The sequence below is a fragment of the Daucus carota genome, chromosome 7 (assembly GCF_001625215.2).
Source record: "Daucus carota subsp. sativus chromosome 7, DH1 v3.0, whole genome shotgun sequence".
NCBI lineage: Eukaryota > Viridiplantae > Streptophyta > Magnoliopsida > Apiales > Apiaceae > Daucus > Daucus carota.
The window spans coordinates 1,370,722-1,387,616 of NC_030387.2; the positions used below are offsets into that span (position 1 = coordinate 1,370,722).

General features: G+C 33.4%; 1 pseudogene; it reads left to right on the forward strand.

Moving 5' to 3' along the window:
- The first annotated feature begins 964 nt into the window (after positions 1 to 964).
- LOC108195969 (chloride conductance regulatory protein ICln-like) lies at positions 965 to 16,895 on the forward strand (annotated as a pseudogene).

Sequence of the window (16,895 nt, forward strand, 5' to 3'; positions counted from 1 at the left end):
TGTTTGTGTAGCATCATGATGTGCGAGTGCCTGTCTTATGCTTTAGAAGGTGAAAAGGGGTGACTAGCTCGTGTCGCTATTGTCATCGGATGCACCACTAATTCACAACCAGTTGTATTCATTTTGGAGGAAGAATAAGGTGTTTGATAAAATGTTTCAGCCAATGGATCCTCTTGACATTTTGTAAGCTCCCTTCTTCATATTTTATATTTAAATATATGTAATTAAGCATATACTTCTTAGTTCTTAGGAATAGGACCATAATAAGCTGCTCAACAAGTAGAAGACTGTTGATGAAGAAAGTTATTTGGCATTATTTGTTAATCCTTCTTGATTGTGATCAATACATAGGTTGCACTGAGAATGCTTTCGATTTATTTGTTGCTAGAAGATTTTGAGAAGTATGTTAATAACATATATGCGTTTTACAGTTTTGGAATGTGAATAACGTAAATTTTAATATTTACTTGCAAAGAAGATGATGCAAAAGAAAACTAGGCTTCTGACTAATATCCTTAGGTCTTCCTATAAAGATTGTGCACAGCTCACTCATCACTAGGCAACAAGCATCCTTCATCCTTTAGATATGTATAATCAGAGAGACTGTGTGAATTCACGGAGTTGAGGGCTGAATTTTGATTCCATATATTCTAAAAACGGAACCTAAAACTATATGACCTAAAACCCATAGTTTAACTGGAAACGGAATCTTAACAGTACACCAACTCTTCTAAATATTTTGTATATGCTTCTCTTAATTTGGTAAATTCATAGACTAAACATTGTATCTATCTATCTATCTATCTATCTATCTATCTATCTATCTACTTCTATATATTAAAGGAGAACCAAGGGCAAATTGAGCCTGAAAAATGGCTGTGAAATTACTTATACATCGTCGATTAATGTTAAATTTCAAAATTACCCTGATCGTTTAATATGCTTTCACGGCTGTTCATCACATATGCCTTTAATTGGTTTTATGGAGAATTTTGTAGTGATTGGATTCGAGTTGAAAAGAATTGCAGGTGAATGGTCCGACTAGATCATTCATTTAACCATGTTTCCGTTCTGCCCAAGGGTCATCCAGAGCAAACAGGCACGAGGCAACTCGTGATAGGTTCAATAGTTGACAACCTTTTTCAAGTGATTTCGATGTGTGTCCATCTTGCAAAGCTACAATTGAGACCGGCGCATGTGTCCATAATCTGAATTCGATTTTTAGGGAAGAGATTTTGGAGACAGGTATTTGGTGATGCCGGAAACTTGGTATATGTATATGTTGCGACTGGATTGGGTTATTAAATATTTTCATTAGCTCAATTTTTATAAAGAATTATTTTTATGGAGTTGATTATTGTATTTGCAGCGATCCTGATTATTATTTGCTTTTATAAATTTAGTGTCTTCAATGTTTTGCTTTCTGGAATTCGTAGAACAATTTGAGCTTTTTAATGAACAGGAATTTAGTGTCTTCAATATTTTGCTTTCTGGGATTCGTAGAACGATTTGAGCATTTTAATGAACTTTCTAATTTACTTTAAGGCACTTCTCTTATAGTGTTCGAGCTATTGTTTTTGGTGCAGAGTGTTTATGTTTATTTGGGACAATTTTCTTTTTGTTGTTTGATTGAATTGGTTGGCTGTTCATTAAGTACTATTTAGTTATTTAAATGTATTATGTTTGTCTTTTTGTTTCTAGGTTGATTGATGCCATGTTACATATCGGCCTCTATAGTGGTTATGACTGGTATGAAGTTATATGTTAGGGTTGTTAGGGTTTGATGGCAGTATTTGCATGGTTGTCACGTCGATAAGTCAAGTCGAGTCGATAGAGGTCCAGCTTGTTGACTAGTCGACTAGTCGTAGACAAGTCGCTGACTAGTCGAAAAGTTAATAATAATTAATTAAATAATATATTCATATTATATCTTATATTCGTGGTTTCTTATAACAAAATTCCAACACATCAATTCTTACATGTATATTACTATATTCAGTTCTAATCAACTTATGCATACATAAACACATACATACACAAAGATCTATAAACTTCGATTAACATGTTAATTATTACTGATTTTGAGCAATTTCATAAAATTTTTATTTTTTTTTAATTTTATTTTTTGATTGAATTTTGCACTAGTCGACCGACTAGTCGATAAGTCGATTGATTAGTTGACCAAGTCGACTGACTAGTCGACAATTCGCAAGTCGAGCAAGTCGAGCTCTCCAGTCGATTTTCTCAACACGACTAGTCGTCGACTAGTCGCGACTAGTCGAGCGCCGTGACAACAATGAGTATTTGTTTTATCAGGAAGATCCAATGTCATGATTTTGTCAATAGAAAAATCATTTTAGTAGTATGAATCTGGAAAGGAAGTGTTGTTTTCTTATAGTGACATTTCTCTGCTGTCCTCTTCCAGTTGTTCCTCATTAACTGACCACTGACCAGTGGTTATATTCTTTTGTTTACATTGTTCTATAAGGTACTTTATTGTAATTTGTATTTGATAAAATTAGACTCATTCCTCGGGATATATTTAACGTTTGTTTAGCTATCTTAATGATTGTAGAAAAATCAAGCTTTTCTACCATTTGGTATGAGAAAGTTGTAATACAATGATAGTTTACTAAATCTGCAAAAGTTTTTGTCTAGAGTCTAGACTTAATCTGCAGATTTATATATATATGTATAAGTATTAATATATAAAGGGACGCTTATGGAAGGAAGATACTAATCTATCAAGAACAAATATGCAATTTTGGGAGAAACTAGGTTGTGGTGTTCATTGTGTTTTTTTGTATTCTAATGAAATATCTCTCTTTGATCTGCAACTCTGTATATATAATTTTGAGCTGAACACATTTATGATCTTTCACAGAGTAGTGTTCTAACTGTAACTTAACATCATGCAGTTTGCAGACTTAGATTGCTGGTCTCTAGGTCACTTCATGCTGTGTCCAGAGATCAAGAGGCTTACCCTTCCCCTTGTATTTATGCCCAGGTTTGAAGTTTTTATTTGCCTCTATTTTACAATCTTTACAAGTGTTTTGGGTTTAGGTCTTAGTTATCGCGAATACCCAATTAGGAAGTTGACGCATGTATTGAGTTGACCTCTTGAATTTCAAAATAATTTTCATTTCAAAAAAGCAGGTCTTAAGTTCCAGTTAAAAGGTTGAGATTTGAGCAGTGTCTATGGTCCAGGGATATGGATTATATGGTTCAGAATATTCTCCTTCATTTTTCCATGAATGCAGAGGGCTCTGAGATTTTATTTGTTAGAAATGTTGCATTTCAGTCTAATATATGACAAGTCCCTGCAGTTTTGGTCACTTTTGGCTAAACGTATTTCTTAGTTCTTACAACACTTTTTTTCCCTCTATAATATTTTTCTTGATAGACTTGTGCCATTTGTAATATCCTTTGTCTGTTAGAAATGTTGCAATTTTACTTCGTATATGACGAGTTCCAGCAGTATTAGACTATTAGCCATCTTTATTGTTTTCAGCCCTTCTTTTCCCATGTTATATTGCTTGGTAAACTTTTTCGCAATTTCTTCTTGAAGATTGATACCGGAGGCGACGATGAGGAATCTGACAGCTCGGACTCAGAATCTAATGATGTCTCAACTTAAGTAAGATCTCTGAGTTGAGGCTTGTGCCGGAAGATCATAGTCAATGTATGTATATACTCCTTGTTTTCCCATTAGATTTCAAAGTCTTTTATTTTCTTGATAGATTAAATTTGATTGGTTATATTTATAAAATCATTTTTGACTTCTGCTTCTCAGTGGACATGCTTTTTGGTGTATTCTGCGAATGTGCTGAGTTGAATCCAGATCCTATTGAAAGTGAAGGTTTGCTTTTACTCTTGCAGATTGGGAATCAGATGTTGCCATTGTGTTATGCTTATATTGTGTTGGCTATTTAAAGCATATACGCATGTCTATTTATTATTCAGGAGAACAAGAGCATAATTGGATTTTTAGTGCTGAGCAGATGGTTACTGATAGTGCAGGTTCAATCATCTCATTTGGTCATCTTGTATAAGTTTCATTCTATTATCATGTTGTTACTAACGGTATATTTTCTAACTTTCGGATATTAATAGAGGTGGATGACTCGGAATGGAATGATGTCTTGGCTCCAACCAGCTCAATTGGCTATTCTAATGGAGATAACGTCTTGGCCCATACCGTACTTCAGGTTATACTTCTGTCGCAATTTCTTCTTAATTGGCTTGTATAATTCTTAGACTACTGCTGCTTGCTCCTGTCATAATAATCTTTTTCATTCCTCCTTCCTATTAATTCATAATACTAAGTTCTAGAATCTTTTTAGGTTGACCTGTGCTGTTGGGGCCTGTCATTTAGGATTGATGTGATCTTGTGAGTGATAAATTGTATCGGGTTTGAATTTAGTATGACTGGAATGAGAAGAATCATTCGAGCTCATCTAGAAGCCAAAAGGTTCCGTTCTCCTGCTTTCACGGGAAGTAAACGCTAATTAAATTACTTTTAGAAGTTACGAATAAAATTATACAAATAGAGAGACATTTATTCACTGGAAGTACTGAAAGTGACTCTACTCGCTCATCTTTTATGTTACATATATATACTTTTAATTTAAGATACGAATTTGATTGTTAGTTGAGTTGTTTTACTAGATATGATGTAACATGGAAGTGCACTGTTATTTACATTGTGTACAGATTTTAAATCACTAACTATAACTAACATAATGAATTGCAGACAATAGGTGTTTCATGTGATGAGTTCCTGGCCACGAAGTTGGTATATGGTGAGTTGCAGACCGTTTGTTTCATAAATTGAAAGCACAGGTACAGGTAACGACTTGAATAAAATAAAGTAGCTTAAGTTGTGTCAGAGTCGAACCCAGGACCCGGGACAATAGAGAATAAACCCTTCACCACTTGAGCTATTAAATCGTGCTCTAGATTATAATTATTAGTATCAAGGATTTGATGAGTTGGATAAAAGTCAGGTGACTATTGTTATGTTTTCACAAATTAGTTAATTATTGCAATATTATATTTTTGCTTAGCAAGTTTAATTTTTTTATCGTGTTTATTATGGTAAGGTCTTAAATTTCTTATACATGGAGCTGTCATGGCTCATCAGTCACTACGCTATTAAATAAATTAATCTTTTACTAGTTTTATCTTATTCTTGACTCTAATAATAATTTTCTGGCCCACAGCATGCTCTCAGAAAATTGTACCATGAAAGTCCCGGAGCTTATATGTATTCTATACATATCACTAACCTGTGATCCCAGGAGGACCTTGAAGCCAACCCCCACCAACGTACAACTTTTTTTTTGACATTTCATATGTATTTCAGACTACTATAACATGTCAGATTTAAGTATGACTTAAGGACGAGAAATTATGCTTGAGTTCTGATATAACTTGTATTGATACAAGGAAGATTTTTTTGGTGAACTTAATGACATGCTTGCAAAGATGCCTGAAATACAGGACCTGCATATTGTATCTGATGCTCATGTTCCTGTAATTAAATTCAAGTACAGCGACATATCTATAGATCTTCTCTACGCTAATTTTGCAATTTGTTCTATACCTGTGGTATGCAATTATTATCTCGTGTACTAATCTGTCATTTTGATTAGAGAATTCTGCTTAAAGTTCAAAGCATAGCACTACTTTTCATATATGCACACACTGTACAAAGTCACAGACACAGACATTATCTGTACCCTATGTATTTTTACTGCCATCTTTGCCCTTGGGGAGAGGAGTGTTCTAGCCACCATGGAATACGCTGCGACCATTGTTTGGATAATTCTAATTATAACCTCTCTCGACACATTCTTTAGATTTATCTACTCCATGAGTTGCTGCATATTTGTTTAAACTAATTTTTCTATATGTTATCCCAAGTTTTATTCTCTTATTACAGGTTGCATATATTTGAGGCTTATCTTATGACCTGTCCCATTTTTTAATAGGAATTTCAGGTTCGGTGCAAATAACTATCTTTTTGGCCAATTTCAGTCTGTTATAGAAATATCTCAGGAGCCTATTGTAGAGACTTCTATCCATAAAAGCTCTCCTAAAACTAAAAGTGATGGGAAACATATTCTTGATTCTCAAGGTCTGAGGAGAAGATCTTCCAGTTTTAAGGAAAGATCCCATGACAATGTTGTTACTGATCAAAAAGTGCCTGTAAAGTTGGACACTGCTGCACAGACGCATATTGCAACGCATAGGTATGTATTAGATATACATAAAATATAATTAAGAAGATAACACGAAGTATAGAGTGACAGACTGGGGTTACTTTTATGTTAAATACGCCCTATAGAGCTTAGTTAGAAAGTAAAAACTATATCACTTACTTAAAGTCAATGCCTTATCTGGGAGCTGCACAAGTTAACATAAATGTGATCCAAATTGATGTAGATGGTTTCTTTGTATGTAGTTGTCATCTTCATTTAGGTTATCAAAGTGCAGTAGCGCTTTTTTAAAAGATTAATTTATTATAAAATAAGCTTTTAATAATTCATTTAATTTCAACAAGTACCATTATACTGTGTATTTTGTTTTTATAAATTTAATTGTCTCGATAGGAAGCTTCAGGAAGATCTGACAGATGACATGGTTGTATTGGCACGCAGAGAGTAGTCAATTGATGAGACAATCGCTACACAATACTGCGAAAGTAAGACCGCAGTATCTCATGTGGCTTTGTGCGATTCAACCTTGATACCTTAAGTTCTGTTATTATATTTGTCTCCATAAATAATGCAAGTTCAACAAGAGAAAATGCAACCTCGACATTGGTTTTTATCCTGTTATATGTCATAAATTTCCTGCACAACAGTTAGCTAGCTTTACCATTGCATTTGGTGTTCTTTGATGACATTTTTATTAGTTGCAATTGAATAATACAACAATAAACACCAAGTGAAACCATATATATTTGAATAGAACAGGATTCAAAATTGAAGTACTAGAAACAAGATTGTTCGAGAAAAAAAAAATTCTTCTGGTATTCCCATTTCAGCAGCCATGGCCCATGAATCTTCCTATCATTTACTACCTACATGTACACATTTCCATATCACATTATAAATAACCCACCAAAGTATGCACACCACATTTTAAAGCCTCGCCACTTCTCTTGTTTCCGACTACAAGAAAAAAGGCTAAATTTAATCGATCTTAAATTATCAGGATCATAGTATTAAATATTTTGGATGGTACTGAGTAAAGATGGATGTAGCAAAAATATACAGGGCAGGACATAGTTTAAGGTAGAGTGGAAGAAGTTCTAGGGAAAGAATGGGAAGCATGAGGGCAAGGAGTAGTTCAGTGTGAAGAAACAAGGGAATGAATGTGTTTTCGAAATCGACAAGAGATGAAGATGATGAAGAGGCCTTTAAATGGGCTTCTCTTGAGAAATTACCAATTTTTGATAGGCTGAGAAAAGGGTTGCTTTTTGGATCAAAAGGTGCTGTCTCTAGTGAAGCTGATATTGATGATATTGGATTTCATCAGAGGAAGAATTTGGTTGAGAGGCTGGTGAAATTGCTGATGAGGATAATGAGAAGTTCTTGTTGAAGCTCAGAGATCGGCTTGATAGGTAATATTTTTATTACACTCTGTTTTTTGGGTGTCATTTATAATGCACACAACGTTTTATTTAGTCGTTTCGAATAAACTCAAAACTACGAGAAATGGGACGGAGGGAGAATTATGTAATTTCTCAATTTTTCTATATATGTAATATTGCCTTTTTAAGTTTAGTCAAGTAAATATTCCAACTCATGACCTTGCTGCAGGGACGATTTGTCACTGTTTTTGCTGACAATCAACTTTGATTGTGCAATAGTTTGTGATTGGATTGATTTAGGGTTGGAGTTGAGCTGTCCACAATTGAAGTCAGATTCGAGAATTTGAATGTTGAAGCTTAGGCTTTTGTAGGGGGCAGAGTTTTGCCTTCTTTTATCAACTTCAATCTTAGAATTGTGGAGGTAACAACAAACACGCATAGATATCCACAGTGACTTGATTTGTCTTTCCGTCGTTTTCCTTTGGACGTAGTATTACTCTTATTCGTTCAATTAGTTATGTAAGTTCTTTCTTTATTGGTTTTGTTGGAGGCGTTAAACACAATCCATTTACTACTGAATAACAATAAGAAACTAACAATTCTTGACAATGTTAGCGGAATCCTCAAGCCTTGCAGGTGAGTTCTGAGCATGACAATCTAATTGTTCTTCCTTGTCTGGAAGTTTATATTTCCATTAATTTTTTTGTCGAACATTAATCTTTCCTGTGATGTTTTGTAGGATGACATTGCTTTTAGGTCCTCCGAGTTCAGGAAAGATCACGCTGATGCTTGCTTTGGCTGGGAAGCTAGATCCCACCCTTAAGATAAACTTCACAAGGTTTGATCAATGATCGGTCTTTATCTACGAAGAAAACTTTTCTTGTTCAATTTGGGAACTAATCTAAAAATGTCAATATTTGTTCTACAATACTAGACTTCTTCAAGTGTGACTCGTAATGGCCATAACATGAAAGAGTTTGTTCCCCAAAGAACAGCTGCGTATATCAGGCAACACGATCTGCATATCAGAGAAATGACTTTGAGCGAAACCCTGGCTTTTTCTTTTTTTGAAAGGGTCCAGGGGATTGGATCGCACTATGGTTATTCTTAGATGTTATATATTTTAATATTTTACTGCAGCAATTGATTTGCCATTGTAGTAAAATGCTAATTATCTATATTTTGTAGAAATGTTGGCAGAGTTGGCAAGAAGAGAGAGATGCAAATATTAAGCCTCATCCTGATCTTCACACCTACACGAATGTAAAAACGTGGAAATTCGTAGAAACAAGTAGACCAACGTAATTTGTACATGTCATCTTTGTGAAAGCCTTAAATACATGTCCGAGTAAACGTGGCTCTATCATTAGTGTGACTATGTAAACTTTGTTTTCATAATCCAGCAGCCGCAACAGAAGGTCAAGAGGCTAATGTGGTAACTGATTACATTATGAAGGTATCAAAGATCTCCATGGAGCCTTTATTAATACATTTGATAGGCGTGAAATGACATAAAATGAACTAACTCTGAATTCCTTCGCAGATTTTGCGGCTTGATAATGTGCAGACACTATGGTAGGTGATCAGATGATCAGGGTTATTTCTGGAGGACAAAAGAAGCGTGTTACAACAGGTTAATCAAATGTCAAATTTGACTTGCAGACTAAAGCGAGTAAATACACAGATATTTAGTTGATATCTGAGTGCTAATAGATTTTGTTGCTAACTACAGGTGAGATGCTGGTTGGACCATCAAGGCACTTTTATGGATGAAATATCTATTGGTTTGGAGAGTTCGACAACTTTTCAGATGGTAAAAGCACTCCAACACAGTGTGCACATTTTACAAGGAACTGCTCTCATATCTCTCCTGCAGCCAACCCCTGAGACATACGAGCTATTTGATGACATTATTCTTTTATCAGATGGTCAAATAGTGTATCAGGGTCCCGTGAAAACGTGCTCGAGTTTAATGCTCTCACATGTAGTAGTTTAATGCTTAGACGCAAAGGTATTTTGTAAATCCATGGATACCTACAAATATTTGTATATGCATGCACACATGGCAGTTTAAGATGAATTTAACTTTTTGAGGGCTTTGTGCAGAGCAATACAGTCAGTATTGCTTCCCTTCTTGCAGGCGCTTCTGATAATACAGGATCTGGTATTGCTCGGCGAATAGGTATTTCCTATGTTTCATGTGTTACACTATGTTCTTTGAAGGTCTATGACTGACTTCCTATCCAATTGCAGTTTTAAAGACCGGTATTCGCGTTATATTGGCATGTAACATTCCAAAAGAAAAACCCCATGCTTTAGGTTTGGTCCTCTACCTCTTAAACACCATGTATACATCTATCAAATTTTTCTGAAACCTATTGTGTTTGATTTCCACTCTGATTCTTCACTCATTACTTGACATCTTAAATGAAGTTAACAAAGTATAATACAATAAAACAATATAAAGCAGTCATATACTTGTCTAGACTGTGCATGAATTGTCATGTGACTTCCACATTTGGAGCTGGTGAAACTCTATTAGACAATTATAATCCTTCTCTTATTTAAGACCAAGCATCTAATAGTCCTAGCTGTTTAAGTTTGTTTATGATATAGCCATAAATCATTTTGATTGTGTGTGGTTCATTCCATGGAAACAAGATGGAATGGAATGGCATTTAAAGTATTCTGTTTGCATTTTGCATATTATAATTTCTTCATTCATTCTCTTCCACCGGCTGGAACTGAGTTCCATCCTTCCAATCTGCAAATAAATGCTCGTGGTTTCTCCAATATAGCCACTGATAACATTAGGAAATGACACATTATTCTGTTTAAATTTTCTTTCATGTCCTCTTTTACCTCCATTTTTTTTTCGTCTTGACCTTCCATTTCTCATTCCAATCAACATTAATTAGTATATACTGTTTATTTCAAGTTAAATGCGGAGAAGAGGCTGGTGCAGAAGTTGATTGAAATAGGTTATGCAAAGCCTAAATCCAAGGAATTGTCTTCGTAGCAAATTTCATGGAGTCCAAGATTTTGCATGTTAGGTGCGTTTTAGTTCATATGTTAACTTTGTATAGTATTTACAACTCTGTTGATATATGCTATAAGGTTTTTGTTTAATTAATTTATCTAGTGTCCCTTCCAGATATATTTTTTATTTGTATCCTAATATATCAATTTCTTTATATATATAGTGTGTGTGTGTGTGTGTTGGGGGGGGTGGGGGGGTGGGGGGGGGGGGGGGGGTAGTTCAACGAGGAACTCACTTGTACGGGTAACTTAGTAACTTTTTCATCTCAGCCGTACATCTGCATTTGCATGTGTTTGAATCCTAATCTAACTGCTTAGACAAACCTAGTCACGTGGATGTAAACTGCTCAGACACCTGATCACATATGTTGGCACATATATTCTTCTTTTTTGATTTTATATTTTATATTATAATATTCTTTATTTTTTCATATTTAAGAAAATATAGAGCATAAAATTCTTTTTAAGAAAAAGAATATACAATAAAAAATAAACTATATAATAAATAAACTACAAAACATGCGGAGAAAATATAAAATCCAATATTGACAAGAAAATACACAACATAAAAAATGTTATAAAAAAAAAGGGACAACATTGGGACAAAAATATATATATATATATATATATATATAATAAAAAAATTATATTATATAACCAAAACTACAGAACATGAGGAGAAAAAATAAAATTCAATATAGACAAAAAAATATAGAACATAGAAAATGTTATAATGAAAAAGGTACAACAATATGACAATAAATAACATATAACAAAAAAAGTAAATTATATAATAAATAAACTACTATACATGTGGAGAAAAAATAAATTCAATATATACAAGAAAATACTGAACATAAAAAATTTTATTAAAAAAAAGGTACAACACAAAAAAGAACATGTAACAAAAAATTGAATTACATAACAAATAAACTACAGAACATGTGGGAAAAGAATAAAATTTAATATAGACAAGAAAATACAGAACATAAAAAAAGTTATAAAAAAGGTACAACAATGTGATAAAAAAACATACAACAAATAATTAAATTATATTACAAATAAAATACAGAACATGTGAAGAAAATATTAAATTCAATAGAGACAAGAAAATACATCACATAAAAAAATTATATAAACAAAAAAGGATATAACCATTTGACGACAAAAAGAACATAAAACAAGTACAGAATGCACAGAACTTAGGGTTGCACGTGTCTTTCAAGTCGTGTTAGTATTTCTTCCTATTGTTGCGCCGTGTCGGTTTTTTTAGGTTAAATAGTTTCTAAGTTACTAGATTAGTTAGTTCCTCAAGGAGAAGTTCCCATATATATATATATATATATATATATATATATATATATATATATATAGTGTTAAGTTCTATGGAGTACATAAAAACATTGGAGTATTGGAGTACAAATCATAATTTTTTAGTTTAATCATAAACAATATCTCTTATTATCCAAATTTATATATAATTTATCATTTATAAGTAGTATTAAACATAATTATAAATTAATCATTGATATCTTTCAACTTTTAACAAGCATTAAGACTGTTGTTCTGCTTATAAGTTATATTGCAGAACACAATGTCCTACGATTTATAAAAGTAATTGTTCTATCTTTTGATTACAATGTTTATGTTGTAGAACATAATCTGCAGATTGTCGGATGTTTACAAATATTATAGAACAAAAAAATTAAGATTTAAATGACTAGATTATATTGTATTAATCTTGTACTCCAATACTCCAATATTTTTTGTACTCCGTAGAACTTATATATATATATATATATATATATATATATATATATATATATATATATATATATATATACATACATACATACATACATATACATATAAATGCTCAATCTTAATGTGCCAAGCTGTGGATTGCAACAGCCATTGTGTTCGCTTGTGGATTTGAAATGTAGATAATGGTAATCAATCTCTCATGTTGACTTGCGTATATCAAATGTTTACCGGCTTAAAATATGATCTTGGTGAATCTTGGAAGCCTTCCACTTGTTTACACTATCGTTTGCTTATTATATTCTCCATAAATTTTAGGAGAGATGCCAAACGTACAAAACCAATGCTCGATCGGTTTGGAATTGGTTCAGCACACCGAAAAAACCCGGATACATATCCAAAACAAACCTTGGAGTATATATATACTGTAAAATATTATATATGATATACAATAAATATATTATACCTGATCTATATTTGTAAATATAATTTGTTTATAAAATATCTATATAATCCTAATTCCTGAATACAAAGGATTTGGAAAAAGACCAAACTTACCCTTTTCAGTTTTAACATTTCAACTGTTGTCAGGGTCATGTAAGTCAAATAAGCTTTTAACTGGATTATCCATTTTCCTCCCGGACCGACCCATGGCCAATTATAACTGCTTTTAAGCTTATTTTATCTCGACCCGTTCTCAGATGCCTTAAACCTGATCCGGAATTTGAATATTTGAGGTAGTTTCATTTTGCACGATTTCAGCCATCATATCTGCTTGCCATATCCTTTGCAGAGCAGTTTACGCACATTGTCTTCTCTGTTTCAAACACTGTCATACGTTTATGACTACGCCTGTATTGATTTTATCCAAAGCTTGCAACTATTTGGAATGGAGGATGGTGAGTTTACGTTTATGACTACGCCTGTATTGATTTCACCGGTATGTTTGTTTTATTCAAAATCTTCAGATCACCCGTCATCTGCTTGGTTCTTGATTGATTCATTATCATCATTCTTTACCCGTTCAAGTTTTTTTTGTGCAGAATCATGATAATTGGAAAAAGAGAAGTTACAGAATTGTGGAGAAGCGAAGGTGTAGGAATCATTAGAAAACAAAATCACGGGTATGTATTATTAACAATTTTTATGATTTTGATATACATTGTTCCATCTAAGTCTAAGTGTTTGATAAAATGCACCAATGAAAGAAGTTTACTTCCGCATTCAGAATTTCCTCGAACATATGTGCTCGATCATATTCTATTAGCAGGTATCCGGTTGCATGTAGATTTGTGCACATCTATTTAGTTTTAATGAAAAACAGGCCGTAAGTGCGTTCCGTTAGGTCCTTTTGTCTTCTTCTTCAGCACATACCAGAGAGTTTGAATACATGGTGCTTCTTCCTTTTTGTTTTTGTTTCTTTTTTGTTATGACCTAAAGAAGTGTGTCAACCCTCATTTATCAGGAAAGAAGAAACATCCCACAAATAACTCATCTTTGCATGCAGTGTTGTAAAACACGCAAAAAAAAAAAACAAAAAAAAGGCTCCAATTTTGAAGCGCAACTTGCGAAGCGCGATTACTCGCGCGATTTTTAGACAAAAATGAAATTATCTATATAATTATATAATTTCGAGAATGTTACTTCTAATATCAGTTTCAAACAAAAATAATAGTTTCAACATAGTGGAAATATCACATAAACTATCATATTAATAATCAATAACATTTAGTAAGTCAAAGGCTTCGGAATCGTTTAACTCGATCTCAGGTCCCTCAAATTCTCTCTCTTCCTCATCATCATCTTCATCTATGAGATGTGAAGAAGAAGCTCTTTCACTTGATGATTATATATATAATCATCTAAGGGGAATTTAATCGAACACCTAACAAACGTTGTGAATAGTATTTAAAATTTAGCATATATGCTATATATTTAAGACCAGGGTATCGAAGAAATATAAAGAGATGAAGAGAGAAGGTCGAGAGAAACAGAGATGTGAAGATGAAGAGAGATAGACAGAGTAGACAAAGAGATACGACATACCTGAGTGAAGATATGAGTCATATGACGGCTGATGTAGGTTATAACTTATAAAGATATAAGTAGGGGGTTTTTAACTTAAGGGTATCTCAGTCCTTTTATACTTTTTGCGAGTTTTTGCGCTTTTTACTGCGAGTTTTTGCGAGTAATCGCGCTTAACTCGCGATTTTTGCACAATTTCAAAATTGCGCTAAATCGGTCATACGCAACTCGTGGAACCTTCGCCTACTCGCGAAGCGCGATTAATCGCGATTTTCACAACACTGTTTACATGCTAATATTTATGATCCTCAAACACTGGTTCTTATTCGGGTGAAAACAGTGATTAGAATACTATTCAGATTTCTACTGGACGCACTGGTATGTTCCAGCTGTATTACTTTTTTTTTTTTGCTTTAGTGACAGTTCAGAATGCTAAACAAACTACCTCTGTATATTTATTGTGGTGCATTATATTTGCTCATATGCCTTTGTGATGTAGAACGCGGTTAGAATTAGGACCCTCAACATGTAAAAATGTAAGAATGCCTTAAATTCGGGAATGATACTGTTTAAGAAAGCCATTCTGGATGTGTGGATTTTGGCGTAATTTACATGTAATGAGATGTTTAGAATTATAAATTATGAGTAGTTGAGCAATTTATTGGCATCTGATGGGTAACGCCTAAATCCTTGATCTAACATACATAAAATAAGAAATAAGGAAATTTGTAATCTGTGGGCTGTAGCCAGTTTTCTTTGTAGAAATAAAAGTCTTGCTTGGTATTCAATTGATAGACAATCCTGTTAAATCCAGCAGCAAATTAATTAAGCAGTCGATATAGAACGGAAGAACAAGAGAACAAGCACAAAACTATAAGGATCTCACCATGAATTGAGCAGAAGCTTTATAAACACAAGATACTATAGTTCAATCTTTCTGGAACTACTCAGATATAACTAATTAAAATTATGAGAAACCTAAATTGGAATTTTAATCTAGGAGAATTTTTTTTTGTCCAATGAATAGGCACGGCCAATCTTATTCTTAGATATTGATCCATTTTTTATAATGTTTTACTCCCCCTGAATCTATATGCACTCCAGACTCATCAGCTTAGAACATAGTTTCTCCGTTGGAGATCCAAGGACAAGTCAGAGTAATTATAATTTACAAGCACATGAATTCAAAGCCCCTGAACAAGTAGTTCAAATGATTAAAATTACAATTAATAAAGCACATAAAAATCGCTTATTGTCATAAATTCTGCGCAACTTTTCTTGGTCTTGCATTGCTATCTTTATCAGTTGTGTATAATTTGGCCTTGAGCTAAAAGAACTAACTTAGAAATGATATGCTGAAACTACATGTTCTTATTTGGGTGAAAATTGTGATCCGAACACTATTCAGATTTCTACTGGACACCGTGGTATATTCCAGTTGTATTATGTTTGCTTTAATGACATACGATCAGTCAACATAAACATATGACATTCAAGAGAATTTCCTTTGGGAAGAGATGGCACCGGTGAGCTTACTCATCCAGTTCGTCCTGCAAGATCCAGATTTATTGAACTTAAAATACAGAATTATAATTTACAAGCACATGAATTTAAAGCCCTTGAACAAGTAGTTCAAATGAATAAAATTATAATTAATAAAGCACATAAAAAATCGCTTATTGTCATAAATACAGCGCAACTTTTCTTGGTCTTGCATTGCTATCTTTATCAGTTGTGTATAATTTGGCCTTGAGCTAAAAGAACTAACTTAGAAATGATATGATGAAACTACTGGTTCTTATTTGGGTGAAAATTGTGATCCGAACACTATTCAGATTTCTACTGGACACCGTGGTATATTCCAGTTGTATTATGTTTGCTTTAATGACACTTTAGAATGCTGAAGAAATCACCTCCGTATACTATGTAGGTTTACGCATACCAACACCTTTACATGATGTTCTTCAAAAATTCAAAACAAAAACTCCAGTAATCCAACTCCTTTTCCAACAACGTGCTTTGACAAAAGAAGTTATGCTGCTCCAGGATTCAACCCAGGTACTCACCATAATATAGGCATTGTTTTTTAATGCATTTTGACTCAGATTAATATCTTCCTGTTATGTCTACCCTAAAACAAAGAATTCTGTGACTATTTGATTGTAAGTTTTTATCGGTATATATCACAATATAGGCTTCAGATTATTAGTAGATACTCTAATTGTAACTCCTTTTCGTAGTAGTTATCTAAGTAAAATAATCAAAATATCTATATTGATGGTTAAATAGAACCTTACCTCTTTGTCATTTGCAAGCAGAAAAGGTGCAGCTTTGAGAAAGTGACACTGATGCTAATTTAAATGGTAATTTTCTCTTATAGAGGTTGATCGTACTTGGGGCTGGATAGGAGCTATTGGAATGTAAAACCCCACTAAAATTGAGTTACATGGATCCAAAACCTACATATGAG